Source organism: Hypanus sabinus, chromosome 9 (genome assembly GCF_030144855.1).
Source record: "Hypanus sabinus isolate sHypSab1 chromosome 9, sHypSab1.hap1, whole genome shotgun sequence".
Lineage (NCBI taxonomy): Eukaryota > Metazoa > Chordata > Chondrichthyes > Myliobatiformes > Dasyatidae > Hypanus > Hypanus sabinus.
In genome coordinates, this window is record NC_082714.1 from 119,420,810 (window position 1) to 119,434,134 (window position 13,325).

A 13,325-nucleotide genomic window follows, 5' to 3' on the forward strand; every position below is an offset into this window, starting at 1 on the left:
GTATTAATGAATGTTTGGCACATATAGATGATGTATTAACTAATTGAAGAATTCTATCCCAATTCACAATAGGAATAATAAGATTAAGCTCTCTTTCCCAATCATTTTTTGTCTTATAAAGGGGCTCTGAACGTATCTTCATAATTATATTATAAAGTTTTGATATAAGCCCTTTTTGAAAAGGGTTTAATTCAAACAAACTCTCCAAAATACATGAAGACACAAAATTTGGAAAAGTAGGAAGTACAGTATTTAAAAAATGCCTAATCTGTAAATATCTAAAAAAATGAAATCTAGGCAAATTATATTTATTAGATAATTGCTCAAAAGACATAGAACAATTGTCCAAAAATAAATCAGAAAATCGTAGTAATCCCTTAGTTTTCCAAGCCGAATAAACTTGGTCTATAATTGAAGGGTGGAAAAAACAATTGGATACAATAGGAATATTTAAAACAAACTGTGTCAACCCAAAAAATTTCCGAAATTGAAACCATATACGTAAAGTATGTTTAACTATCGGGTTGTCAATTCATTTCAGCAATTTAGAAAAAGCAAAAGGGAGAGAAGTCCCCAAAATAGAACGCAAAATAGTACCTGGTACCGATTTAATTTCCAGGCTCACCCAATGAGGGCTCAAATATCCATCCCAGTCTTTCAACCAGCATATCAAATATCTAATATTAACTGCCCAATAATAAAATCTAAAATTAGGCAATGCTAACCCACCTTCCTTCTTTGTCTTCTGTAATTATATTTTACCTAACCTAGGATTTTTATTCTGCCATATATATGAGGGAATTTTTGAATCAACATTAGTAAAAAAAGATTTCAGAATAAAAATTGGTACCGCTTGAAAAATATATAAACACTTAGGTAAAATAACCATCTTAATGGCATTAATCATACCTATCAGAGATAAAGATAATGGTGACCACTTAGTAAACAAGCATTTAATCTGATCAATTAAGGGTACAAAATTAACCTTAAATAAGTCTTTATGGTTTTTTGTGATTTTAATCCCTAAGTAAATAAAAGAGTCATTAACTAATTTAAAAGGTAAGTTTCCATAAATTGGGACCTGTCTATTTAAAGGAAACAATTCACTCTTATTAAGATTTAATTTATACCCAGAAAAATCACTAAATTGAGCCAACAATGATAAAACTGCTGGAATAGATTTCTCAGGATTAGAAATAAATAATAATAAATCATCTGCATACAAAGGTAACTTATGAGTATCTGTCCCACGATTAATACCAAAAATATCCTGTGATCCTCTGATCGCAATTGCCCAAGGTTCTAAAGTAATATTAAGTAATAGTGGGCTAAGAGAACAGCCTTGTCTAGTGCCCCGAAATAAATGAAAAAAGGGAGATCTTTGATTATTAGTAAACACCGATGCTACTGGAGTATGATAAATCAGTTTAATCCAGGAAATAAATGTCAGACTAAAATTAAACTTCTCCAACACATTAAATAAGTAAGGCCATTCAACTCTGTCAAATGCTTTCTCCACATCTAATGAAATAACACATTCTGAAATATTATGTGAAGGAGTAAACACAATATTCAATAACCTCCTAACATTAAAAAAAGAATAACGATTTTTAATAAAACCGGTTTGATCTTCCGAGATAATTTGGGGTAATACCTCCTCCAACCTGGATGCAAGTAACTTGGAAAAAATCTTGGAATCTACATTCAATAAGGATATTGGTCTATAGGATGCACAATCAGTAGGGTCTTTATCTTTATTCAATATTAAAGAGATGGAAGCTCTATAAAAAGATTGTGGCAAATTTCCCAATCTAATTGCTTCTTCAAAAACCTTATATAACCAAGGAGAGAGAGTAGTGGAAAAACATTTTAAAAAATCTGCTGTATACCCATCCAGACCAGGTGCTTTCCCTGAATTCATGGAGAAAATAACCCCTTTGATTTCTGCATCAGTCATAGGAGCTTCCAATACTGAAAGATCATCTGGTGATAGTCTTGGGAAATTCAATTTCCCAAGAAAATCACACATGGTACCACAATCCTGAGGAAATTCTGAATGATATAGGGAAGTATAAAAATCTTGAAATGATTTATTTATCTCATCATGGTTAACTGTCAGGTCCCCATTTTGCTGACGGATCTTAGTACTTTGACGTTTAACCAAAGCATTCTTCAATTGACTAGCCAGTAGTTTACCCGATTTATCACTATGTATATAAAAATTATATCTAGGCTTCATCAATTGATTTTCAATCGAAGATGTAAGTAATAAACTATATTCTGTTTGAAGTTCAACCCTTTGCTTGTAAAGCTCCTTACTAGGAGTAATCAAATATTTCTTATCAATCTCTTTAATTTTATCAACCAATAAAAGAGCTTCCTTCTTTATGCGTTTTCTCAGACCAACAGAATAAGAAATAATCTGTCCACGTATATGTGCTTTAAAGGTGTCCCAAAGTGTTCTGTAAGAAATATCTTCCGTGGAGTTGGTTGAAAAGAAGAAGTCAATCTGCTCATTCATAAATTTAATAAAGTCCGGATCCTGCAATAAGGTAGAGTCAAATCTCCATTGTCTAGCATTAGGAACTGTATCCATAAATTTAACAGAAAGTTTTAATGGAGCATGGTCAGAAATAGCTATAATATCATAATCACAACCATTTACTGAAGGAATCAAGCAAGAGTCAATAAAAAAATAATCAATTCTCAAATAAGAATGATAAACATGTGAGAAAAAAGAAAACTCCTTATCTTTAGGATGCCGAAATCTCCAAATATCAAAAACTCCATTATCAATCATGAAAGAGTTGATACAAGTGGCCGACTTATTGGATAAAGTCTGAGTAGATACAGATTTGTCCATCAAAGGATTTAAACAACAATTAAAATCACCACCCATTATCAACTTATATTCATTTAGATTAGGTAAAGAAGTAAATAAGGACTTTAAAAAATCAGGACAATCCACATTTGGAGCATAAACATTAACCATAGCAACCTTTTTATTACAAAGTAAGCCCATAATTAACAAAAATCTACCATTCGGATCCGAAAAGATATCGTGTTGGACAAATGCAATAGAGGAATCAATAAGAATTGAAGCTCCCTTTACTTTGGCATTCGAATTCGAATGGTACTGTTGACCCTGCCAAGACCTAAAAAAGCGATAATTGTCCTCCTTCCTCACATGAGTTTCTTGTACAAAAATGATATGAGCATTAAATCTTTGGAATACTTTGAAAATCTTCTTTCGTTTAATCAGATGGTTTAACCCATTAGTATTCCAAGACACAAAATTAATGGTCTGAGCCATATTTCTAAAATCAACCCTTTGGTATAGAAAGGGTTAACCAAATTATAAACTCATGCACCCAGAAGAGGAACAAAAATAGAGAGCGGACCCGGAAGTGATGACATCGTAGACATATTTGTAGTTCAAAAACAGCACAAATGAAAAAACTAAAACAAACTGGTAAAGGAAATATAGGGTTAGAAACCAGACCACCCCCCACCCCAACAAAAAAGAGAAAAAAAACAACAGCCAAAAATAGGCTGGGAAAAGGAAAAAAGTGAGACTAATTCTACCCCCATATCAGCAGAAGACCACTCCGTATATAAAGGATATATATATAAAAAATCCACCCAAACTTTAAAAATTATGATCACTATACTAAAACCAAACTTCTTAATATACTTGGTTGTAAAAAAAAAGAATATAATCACTAAAATCTTATAAATCAGGTTATAACCCAAACAAATCAAAAAATATTTAAACTATGATAAGCGATGCATTGTAGGAAGACGAAAGAAAAAAATAATGCCATCTTAAAAAAAACACCAAAAATATTTTTCCAAAAAACCACCATCTTAGTAAAAAAGAATTCACCTTCAAAGGGTTAAAAATATACCTTTGAAGGAACAAAAATAATAATTAGCAATATAGCATAATGGTTAGAGTGTATAAAACAAACCGATTAATATGACGAAAGAACACTTTAACTTGAATATAAAGTATAGAATAAACCTACACCAACAGCCAGAAACAAAATCTGGTTTAAGGAATCAAAAACCATCTTACACGATCAAAATCCTCATTTATTAGGAATGAGAAATCGTAACAGTAGGGAAGATCTCAATCAGAAAACTTCTTGCTTCAGATGTAGAAATAGAAATTTGGCGTGGAGCATTCGGCGGCGAGATTCTAAGCTTCACAGGGTGTAAGAGTGCAGGTTTTAGATTTTTCTCATAACATTCAGACATCAGAGGTTTAAAAAGAAGCCTTGCTTTCATTACTTCAGGACTAAAATCTTCTACCAAGCGGAAATTGTGTTCCTGAAATTTAACCATTCCTACCCGCCGAGCCACACGAATAAGTTGCTCTTTAACATGTACGTAATGAAACCTGACAATTACAACCGAGGGTTTAGCTGAAGCACTCGATGATCGACGCATAATTCTATGTGTGCGATCAAGTAACGGGGGGGGGGGGGTATCTGGAAATTCAGACGGGAACGCATCTTTTAAAAGTTGAGAAAAGTATTGCGAAGGGGCGCCTTGTTCTATGCCATCCGGGAGACCAAGTATATGTAGGTTCTGTCTTCTGGACCGATTCTCAAAGTCGACACTCTTGGCTTTAAGTGTTTCCACCAGTTTAGTGGTCGAAATTAAATCCTGTTGCAATTTTTCAATTATCAAATCTCGTTTCCGAGCATCTTCTTGCAAAAATGCGATAAGAACTTGCTGCTGGTTAATTACTGAATCCGTCTTATCCATATAATCTTGAAAAGCCTTTATATCTTGTTTAAAAATTTGTTGTACTTCATCAAATTTTTTATCCAAAACCTCCAAAAACAGTTCATAAGTTAATTCAGTGCATTTCGGATGAGCTTGCTTCTTTCCATTACCATTCGGGTTGCGCCCAGGTTCTCGTCCTTTAGATCTAAGAGCCATTTCTGATTGCATATCTTCAAAAATTCACAATAAACTCTTAACGATAAGTCCAAAAAAATAGCAAGAATCTTTTGGTGTAGGTAAAAATAAGTTGGATAAGGGTGATCAAAGGTTAAAAAAAGTAAAGGTTATGGAGCGAATCTAAAACAGTGCTCACTCCATGAGCGTCTCCCGCTGACTCTGCGGACGTCCTTCTGGGTAATGATTTAGCCAGTGGTAAGGTGTGATCAGCAATGATGCTGACGAGACAGCCGGTGGAGGTCCTGCCGCTAGATTCCAAGATCTACCCACATGCGCGGTCACTCACAGCATGTCGAGAAAGGCAGCTGAGAATGAGAGCAGTTTAAATCCAGGCAGTATCGATTTGGCCGAGACATTTTTACTGACCCTGTACCACGAGGGTGTAGAGGGTGGCAAAACGAAGAGTAGTAAAGTGAAAGAGAGCAAGGGAGAGGAGGTAGACCTTCCCTTAGCAAGGAGAAAAGTTCTAGAGGCAGGAAATAAAGATGAGAAACAGATGGAGTGGTTAAAAGGTCCAGAGTTGGACATGGATGATCTGTCTGGTTTGGCAGAACTGTTTGAAGAAGTTGAAAATTCTAAAGGTGTTCCCGATAATGAAATGAGGGCAGTCCAAGATGTACAGGGTGCCCTTACCTTGAAGAAGTCTGCTAGGTTGGCAGATGAGGTTGTTTCAGCCCATGGGGTTGAGTTTACTCTGGAAGGGAGTTGCCCAGAGAGTAGTTGGGAGGATCAGGGGAACTTAGAATTTGAACAGGGTACTGGTATTGAAAGCCTGGAAGAGGCAAATGTCCCGTTTGAGTGTGTCCAAGATGTGGATGCACGTGGTACTGAACCTAGTAATGGAGCTCAGAAAAATTCTGAGGTATTTGATTCAGTTGAAAAAGAATGCAGTCCTTGTGGGTCAGATGGACTTGGTTCAGTGAAGAAAGGGTTAACCTTGGTAATAGTGGGAAGTGAGAGTTCCCAGGTGTTTGTGCTCGAAGGTGTGTTAAAAGTTAGTGAGGAGATCAAAGGTGGTGAGGTGAATATTATTATTGAAGGAAAAGGAAAATCTGTAGTTCCCAAATTGAATGAAGAAAATTTAAAGGCTGGACTGATATCGGAAGCAGCAATCAGGCTACAGAGACAAAGGGCGTGGCACCACAAAGCCTGTGAATCAATTACAGGTTGAGTTGGAAGGTAAAGGGGCCCCACACGCTATTGTTATTCCAGAGTGTGGTGTGAAACCGCAGAATTCGAAATGCTGTTTGAACAAAGAGGGATCGCTGGCATTGAGGCCTAATAGCCTGAAGAGAAAACTAGCACCTTGCGTAAAATTAAAGAATTGTGTGGAAATTCGGAAAATGGTCTAAGTTTGGAACACATTGTTGATAAAATAACTCCTATGAAAGGAGCGGGTGAAAGCCTATTTCGCCAGGGTGCACAAGCTCACCACGAGGGAATTAACCGGAAAAGAGGCGAGGGTTAATGGGACGCCATTTTTAAATAGCAGAAACCGGTTTTACAGGATTTCGACAAAACATGTGAATAATAAAGACAGCCCCCATGGAAGCTTGACTGTTAAGTTTGAAAGTAACATAAAGATTAGTAGTTTGCATGAACTTCTGTAGTATACAAGTAAGCTAAGATCACTACTCTTTAGTTTTTGTTTGCTGAAGTGAAGAAAAAAAATAGGTGGTTATTAAATTGGAGTCTGATGCTACAAGACTTTAGTAAGGTACAAGATGTTAAGATATTAAAGGAAGTGACAATGTAATCATTAACTGTTTAGATGCTGAATTGAATGTATAACTGTATTACTCTGTAGTGAAAAAAAACCTTTTGTATTGTGTTAGATTCTAAAATCCTGTAAGACTCTGTATTACTTCGTTTTTACCGATGGTAAAAACGCGTTGAAGAAAGGGTGTCTTACGCCTGTGCCCAACTCTGAGGGGCTGAAGGGTCCAAAGTAGCCCCCTCCTTTTTGAGAATCACAAGATCACTATTAATTCAGGTCAGGTGACCCAGGAAATGAGAGAGAGATGGTTGGAATGTCCTGGCCCTCAGCAATACAAAGCCAAGGAAAACAGCCATTGTCTCTTGGAAACGGAATTGTGTATTGAGTACTGTACTTCATGGAAGCCCTCAGGGAACGATCAGAGGGGGTTGGTTGAAGGATTGCATCATCCCGACCTGATTGACTTCTGAGACCCTGTGAGTCAAGATAACAGAGGGTCTGGGGAACAGCCCCTTTAGACGCACCAGAAAAAACACCAGAAATCCTGTAACAGCGGAATAGCGACAGCCGGTGGAAAGCCCACGAGCGTCCTTGTCCACTTGCCTCGGAATTGGTGGGCCTTACCATGGAAGAACGGCTTTAGCTAAAACAAAGGAGAAATCAGCCCCAATGACATTCGAAGGATTGACATCATAAAAGGAATGGGCAAGTTTTAAGCTCTCTCTCTTGACTCCAACCAAAGGCTGCAGCCTGCATGAACTTGAGTGACTTTTATATTTCCATCAGACAATACATTATCCCCTAGACAACGAGAGCTATTTCTTAGTGATTATTATTATACCTGCACTTTTAGACTTAGTATTGATGATGTATATTATCTGTATGTTTGCATTGGTATTATTTTTGTGTATTTTTATCAATAAATACTGTTAAAAGTAGTACCATCAGACTTCAACGGACCTCTCTATCTTTGCTGGTAAGTAACTTTGTATCTTTGCTACCAGTTACGGGGTACGTAACAGAAGGAAAAGGTGATGAGTAGACTGATGGGACTGAAGGCTGACAAATCCCCAGGTCCAGATGGTCTGCATCCTAGGGTACTAAAGGAGGTGGTTCTGGAAATTGCGGATGCATTGGTAATCATTTTCCAATGTTCCTTAGATTCATGATCAGTTCCTGAGGATTGGAGAATGGCTAATATTATCCCACTTTTTAAGAAAGGAGGGAGGGAGAAAACAGAGAACCATCATCCTGTCAGCCTAACATCAATAGTGGGGAAGATGCTAGAGTCCATTATTAAAGATGAAATAGTGACATATCTAGATAGCAGTGATAGGACTGGGCTGAGCCAGCATGAATTTACCAAGGGCAAATCATGCTTGACTAATCTATTGGAGTTTTTCTAGGATGTAACCAGGAAATTAGACAAGGGAGATCCAGTGGATGTAGTCTACCTCAATTTTCAGAAGGCATTTGATAAGGTCCCGCATAGGAGATTGGTACACCAGAGCTCAGGGCATTGGAGGGGAAGAGATGGACATGGATAGAAAACTGGTTGGCAGATAGAAAGCAAAGGGTAGCGGTGAATGGGTGTTTCTCGGAATGGCAGGTGGTGACCAGTGGGGTGCCACAGGGCTCGGTATTGGGACCACAGCTGTTTATGATTTACATCAACAATTTAGATGAAGGCATTGAGAATAACATCAGCAAGTTTGCTGATGATACTAAGCTGGGTGGCAGTGTGACATGTGATGAGGATGTTAGAAGAATTCAGGGTGACTTGGATAGGCTGAGTGAGTGGGCAGATACTTGGCAGATGACATTTAATGTGAATAAGTGTGAGGTAATCCAATTTAGGAGTAAGAACAGGAAGGCAGATTATTATCTGAATGGTGTAGAGTTGGGTAAGGGAGAAATACAAAGAGATCTAGGAGTCCTTGTTCATCAGTTACTGAAGGTGAATGAGCAAGTGCAGTAGGCAGTGAAGAAGGCGAGTACCAGAGGGCATGGTTTGAGAATAAGGGGTGGGTCATTTAGGACAGAGTTAAGGAAAAACTTCTTCTCCCAGAGAGTTGTGGGGGTCTGGAATGCACTGCCTCGGAAGGCAGTGGAGGTCAATTCTCTGGATGCTTTCAAGAAGAAGCTAGATAGGTATCTTATGGATAGGGAAATCAAGGGATATGGGGACAAGGCAGGAACTGGGTATTGATAGTAGATGGAGCCATGATAGTAGATGATCAGCCATGATCTCAGAATGGCGGTGCAGGCTCGAAGGGCCGAATGGTCTGCTTCTGCACCTATTGTCTATTGTTCCCCTAAACACACTTCTGTCACCTGCCCTAAATCATTTCCTAATAGGAGATCTAATATTGCATGCTCCCTAGTGGGTACATCTATATATTGATTTAGAAAACTTTCCTGAACATATTTCACAAACTCTAACCCATCTAGACCTTTAACGGTATGGGAGTCCCAATCAATGTGTGGAAAATCATTGGATGTAAGAATAACACCATGTTCTAAAGAGTGTGTTGTCAGATGTATTGTACTTGCCAGTGGATTTTATCTGTTTTGGTTTGATTTTACCAGATTTTTAAACTTAATTGGGCAGCAACCAGTCAATTTTCTTTTGGTCTTCTCACACGTTGATTTGTTCTTAAATGACATTCCCATAGTTTCAATTGAATTTCTTCTTGTTCTTTCAAACTCCTGCTGATACAAAACCTATCTTGCCCAATCTATCTTCATCCTCCTCTCTCTACTCCCTGCCAATGCTTAGTACGTTTGCAAATTAACTAACAAACTTCTTACACATCTTTGGGACCGCATCCAAGGAGAATGTGCAAAAGCCACACAGACAACATCTGGGATTACGATTGAACCTAAAGCATGAAAAATCTAGGGTTCCCATGAATGGAGTCAGCACAAAATGTCAACTGTTTATTCCTTTCCATAGATGTGACCTGACTTGCTGAGTTACTCCATCATTCCTTGTGTATTGCTCAAGTTTTCTAACATCTGTAGAATCTATTGCATCAATAACAATCAAGAAACTTAATATCATTCAAGAAAAACTATCCTGCTTTTGTCTAACACCCCTGCTGGGGCATAGGCCACCGACAGCAGCTCATCAGAATTCTCTGTCCTAGGTTCATGTTGTCTCCAGGTGTAGACCATCTTGGTGTATCCTTTCTCTCCCAAGGATGATATCTTTGGAGCTTCTGTTGGCATTTCTGTATTTTTATGGAATGGGGTTGCTGGTCCCACACCCAACCCTCTTCCTTTCACACCTGGGCTTGGGACTGTCAATGGTGGTGTTAAAATAATGGTGTGAATTGCTTCATATTCTGGGACAAAACATAGCCTTTCCATTATGTCCTTCCCATCACAGGGCAACTGGGCTATGTGTTATATTTGCCTGCATGCCAGTGTATGTGTAAATGGCTAAATATTTATGCATGAGGTCTAAATAGAAAAATAAGAAATTTTCAGACGGTATTTCAATTTAGATACAATTATTTGTGTTATACAGATAGTTGTCAAAGCAGCCTCTATAACATTTACTTTGTTGCTCCACTGCTTTCCTCAACATCCAACATAATAGCAAAGAAACTGCATTCAGAATTAAAGCAGCCAAAAGCTGTTACTGGGATTGTGCAGTTATAATCCTTCCTTACTCCCTTGTCTCTACTGTTGGCTTCAGGGCCTCTATTCTTTCCAGGCCACTTACTTAATGGTCCATTTAATGGCTTCTTCTTTGAGGGAGGTTCTTCTGTAAATTTGTCTACTTAAACTATTAGTACCCTCCTCAGGAAAACCATTCATTTCCCATAGATTAACCATGAACAATGCTCATCATTTAAAGAAAATTATCACATTTAAAGATTCCCAACTCTCAACATGTAAAATATAATTTTGCAATTTAATAATAAGATTACCAGTATTGCGAATATCATACGTGCATCATTTTAAATAAGCCTCTGTCACATGAAATAGTTGTTGCTTTCAAAGCGTTGGACAGCTTTTTTGAGTGTCAAAGAATAATTGTTTAATTTCATTTAATGAACATTATTGAAGCTGATTTTTCATAATATAACTTTCCCTTGGAGCTGTTTATGATATTGATAGTTTGCAATGACTAATAGTGGATTCCCAAGAGTAAAAAATTCAATGTATTGTAATATATCTTCAATCAGTTATTTTTCCTGATTATCTTTCTCAGCAGGCAAATTTCTATTTTTAAGATAAAGTTGCTTAGAAATTGTACTGAATTTCCTTTGATGAGTTAAAGTTCCACTATTTTGTATCCCCCACAGAAATCACAAAATTGGGTGGTAAGTTCTTCAGAAGTGTGGTAGTCCATTTCCTTCCTTGAAAGTACAATTCTGACTGCACGTTTCCTAATGAGAGTTGCATGATAAGCTTAAATTCGCTGCATCGTTGTCAGGCTGATCACCAGCAAGCTGGTTGGACCTGAAGGAGCTGCTTCCCATGACTGCCATGGAGATGAGAATATGCAAGGAGGAAGGGAGGACATGGCAATCTTCTATTTGTGTGGCCAACCTCCTACACACCCACTTGCAATTGACTGCCCTTCTAAACTGCAATTGACAACTTATCACTGCAAGGTGTGAGATGTACCAGTGCTGCAAAGGTGGCAGCATTTTGCACTGAGTGTGGGAAGCATGAATGAAAAATTAAAGGCTTTACAGGTATTATGTCTACAAAATATATGTTGTCGTTGCATGTTTCTATGATGCTATATGAAGTTCAAATATTGCATTGATCCTGAGTGTATCTGATCAGAGATACAAACTATCCAGGGCAATGTTAAACTTGGATCATTTAAAACTGGCAAATGAGTACCACATTATCTTATTCCTGAGTTAATGGATAAGTTAATGGCATCCGGTTATGTAAGATTTAAGATTCAAATTTCAGGATAGTTCATTAATATCATTTCCAGAACTCAAGTGTAAAGGAGATCAAAATAATTGTTACTCTGGATTCCATACAGCAAGAAAATAAACACAAAAATATAAAAAACACAATAATAAAAAGTCACAATAAATAAATAAATAGATAACTTACTTACATGCGTAAATTGATTGTACATCCATAAATTGACTCTAGGCACAGGAGCTTCTGTATATAGGGAAACTCCGACAATAAATGATAAAGTATTGGTGGTGGGTTTTAGTGGGTGACGGTGTTGATCAGCATTATTGTTTGGTGAAATGAACTGGTTTTGCGCCTGATGATCGTGTCATGGATGCTACGCAGCCTTCACCCTGCTGACAGTAGTACAAGCAGCCCATGAGTAAGGTGGGTGGGATCATTCATGATGTTACTGTCTCTTTTCCAGCACCTTTCTGTATATATGTCCTTGATGGTGGATGGACTGGTGCTGATGATGCATTGGGCAGTTTTGACTACTCAATGTATTGAGTAGAAGGGATTAAACAAAAGCAACGGATATGAGGTTATTGACTGCAGTGAAAGATTTCTCATGAGGTTATTGTATAGTGGAATGTGCAAAAGGGGGATGAATAGTCTTCTCATGCTTCTGTTTTTTATGTTCTTATGTTCAAGGATTGATGGACCCATGAATATCTTGCATGAAGTGTAACTGGCATGAAATGGGGTCCACTCTAAACTTAATGACACAGAATTTTCCTTACACTTTCAAAGCCCTTTCTTTTCTGGGTATAACACCTGTTATTACATTCTGACATTGTGGACTCATTGTGTAAGTCTAACCCATGTCCGATCATGTGGGCTTTATAGAACCGAGAGACCCAGAAGGCATGGGTTATGCTGGAAGATTGAAAGGGGGGTTTATGGTAAGTGGAAGGAGATTGGTTGGGTATTTCAGGCAGGGGTTAAGCCAGTAGAATAGTTGGAGTTCAGAGGCTTCAAAGACCCAAAGACCTAGAAGGAAAAGTGCAGATGGCAGAATATGGAAGAAGTCCATAATTTTCCTTTTTTTTCTGGAAGTTGAAATTAAATCACATGGTGAAGAAAACAACAAGTTTCTCCACAATTCAATGTTTCTCTGATTCAAATAGTTTCCTTTCAGTTATCCAGGTAGGTAGAAATAAACTACATTTTTTTTCACTATGTATGTCTTCTTTATTCTATACAGAGAAAATAATGGTCCAATTGGGCATTTATTTATGGCTGTCATTCACACAGAAATAATATCAAAATAAATAAATTTCCAATTGTAACAGTATCCTTTTGGAAAATGAGAGTAAAGATTTATGAGAACTTGAAGGGCAGATTTACATGCAACAAAACCATAAAGCTGTTTGTAAAGAAAGTATTTACAATTTACATTGCCTATGGTGCACAGAGAAAATCTTTCCCCATGGTGAGATAATTTAAGAGTTCTTGTGCGTAGATTGAAATAAAGTTGCAGCTTGATATCTCAACAACATATTTGTCCTTCTAGATGCTAAAGGTGGTGATTCAGCTCAGCGTGTGTCTTCTGTGTTCGCCCACATCCATCCAGGGAACTTACAATATTCGAGATGAAGGAAATCACCTATTTCAGATAAATGAAACTTTTTAAACATTTTGCATCAGATAATTGCTAAATTGTGTAAATTGCTAAACGTTCCAAAAATCTTGCTTC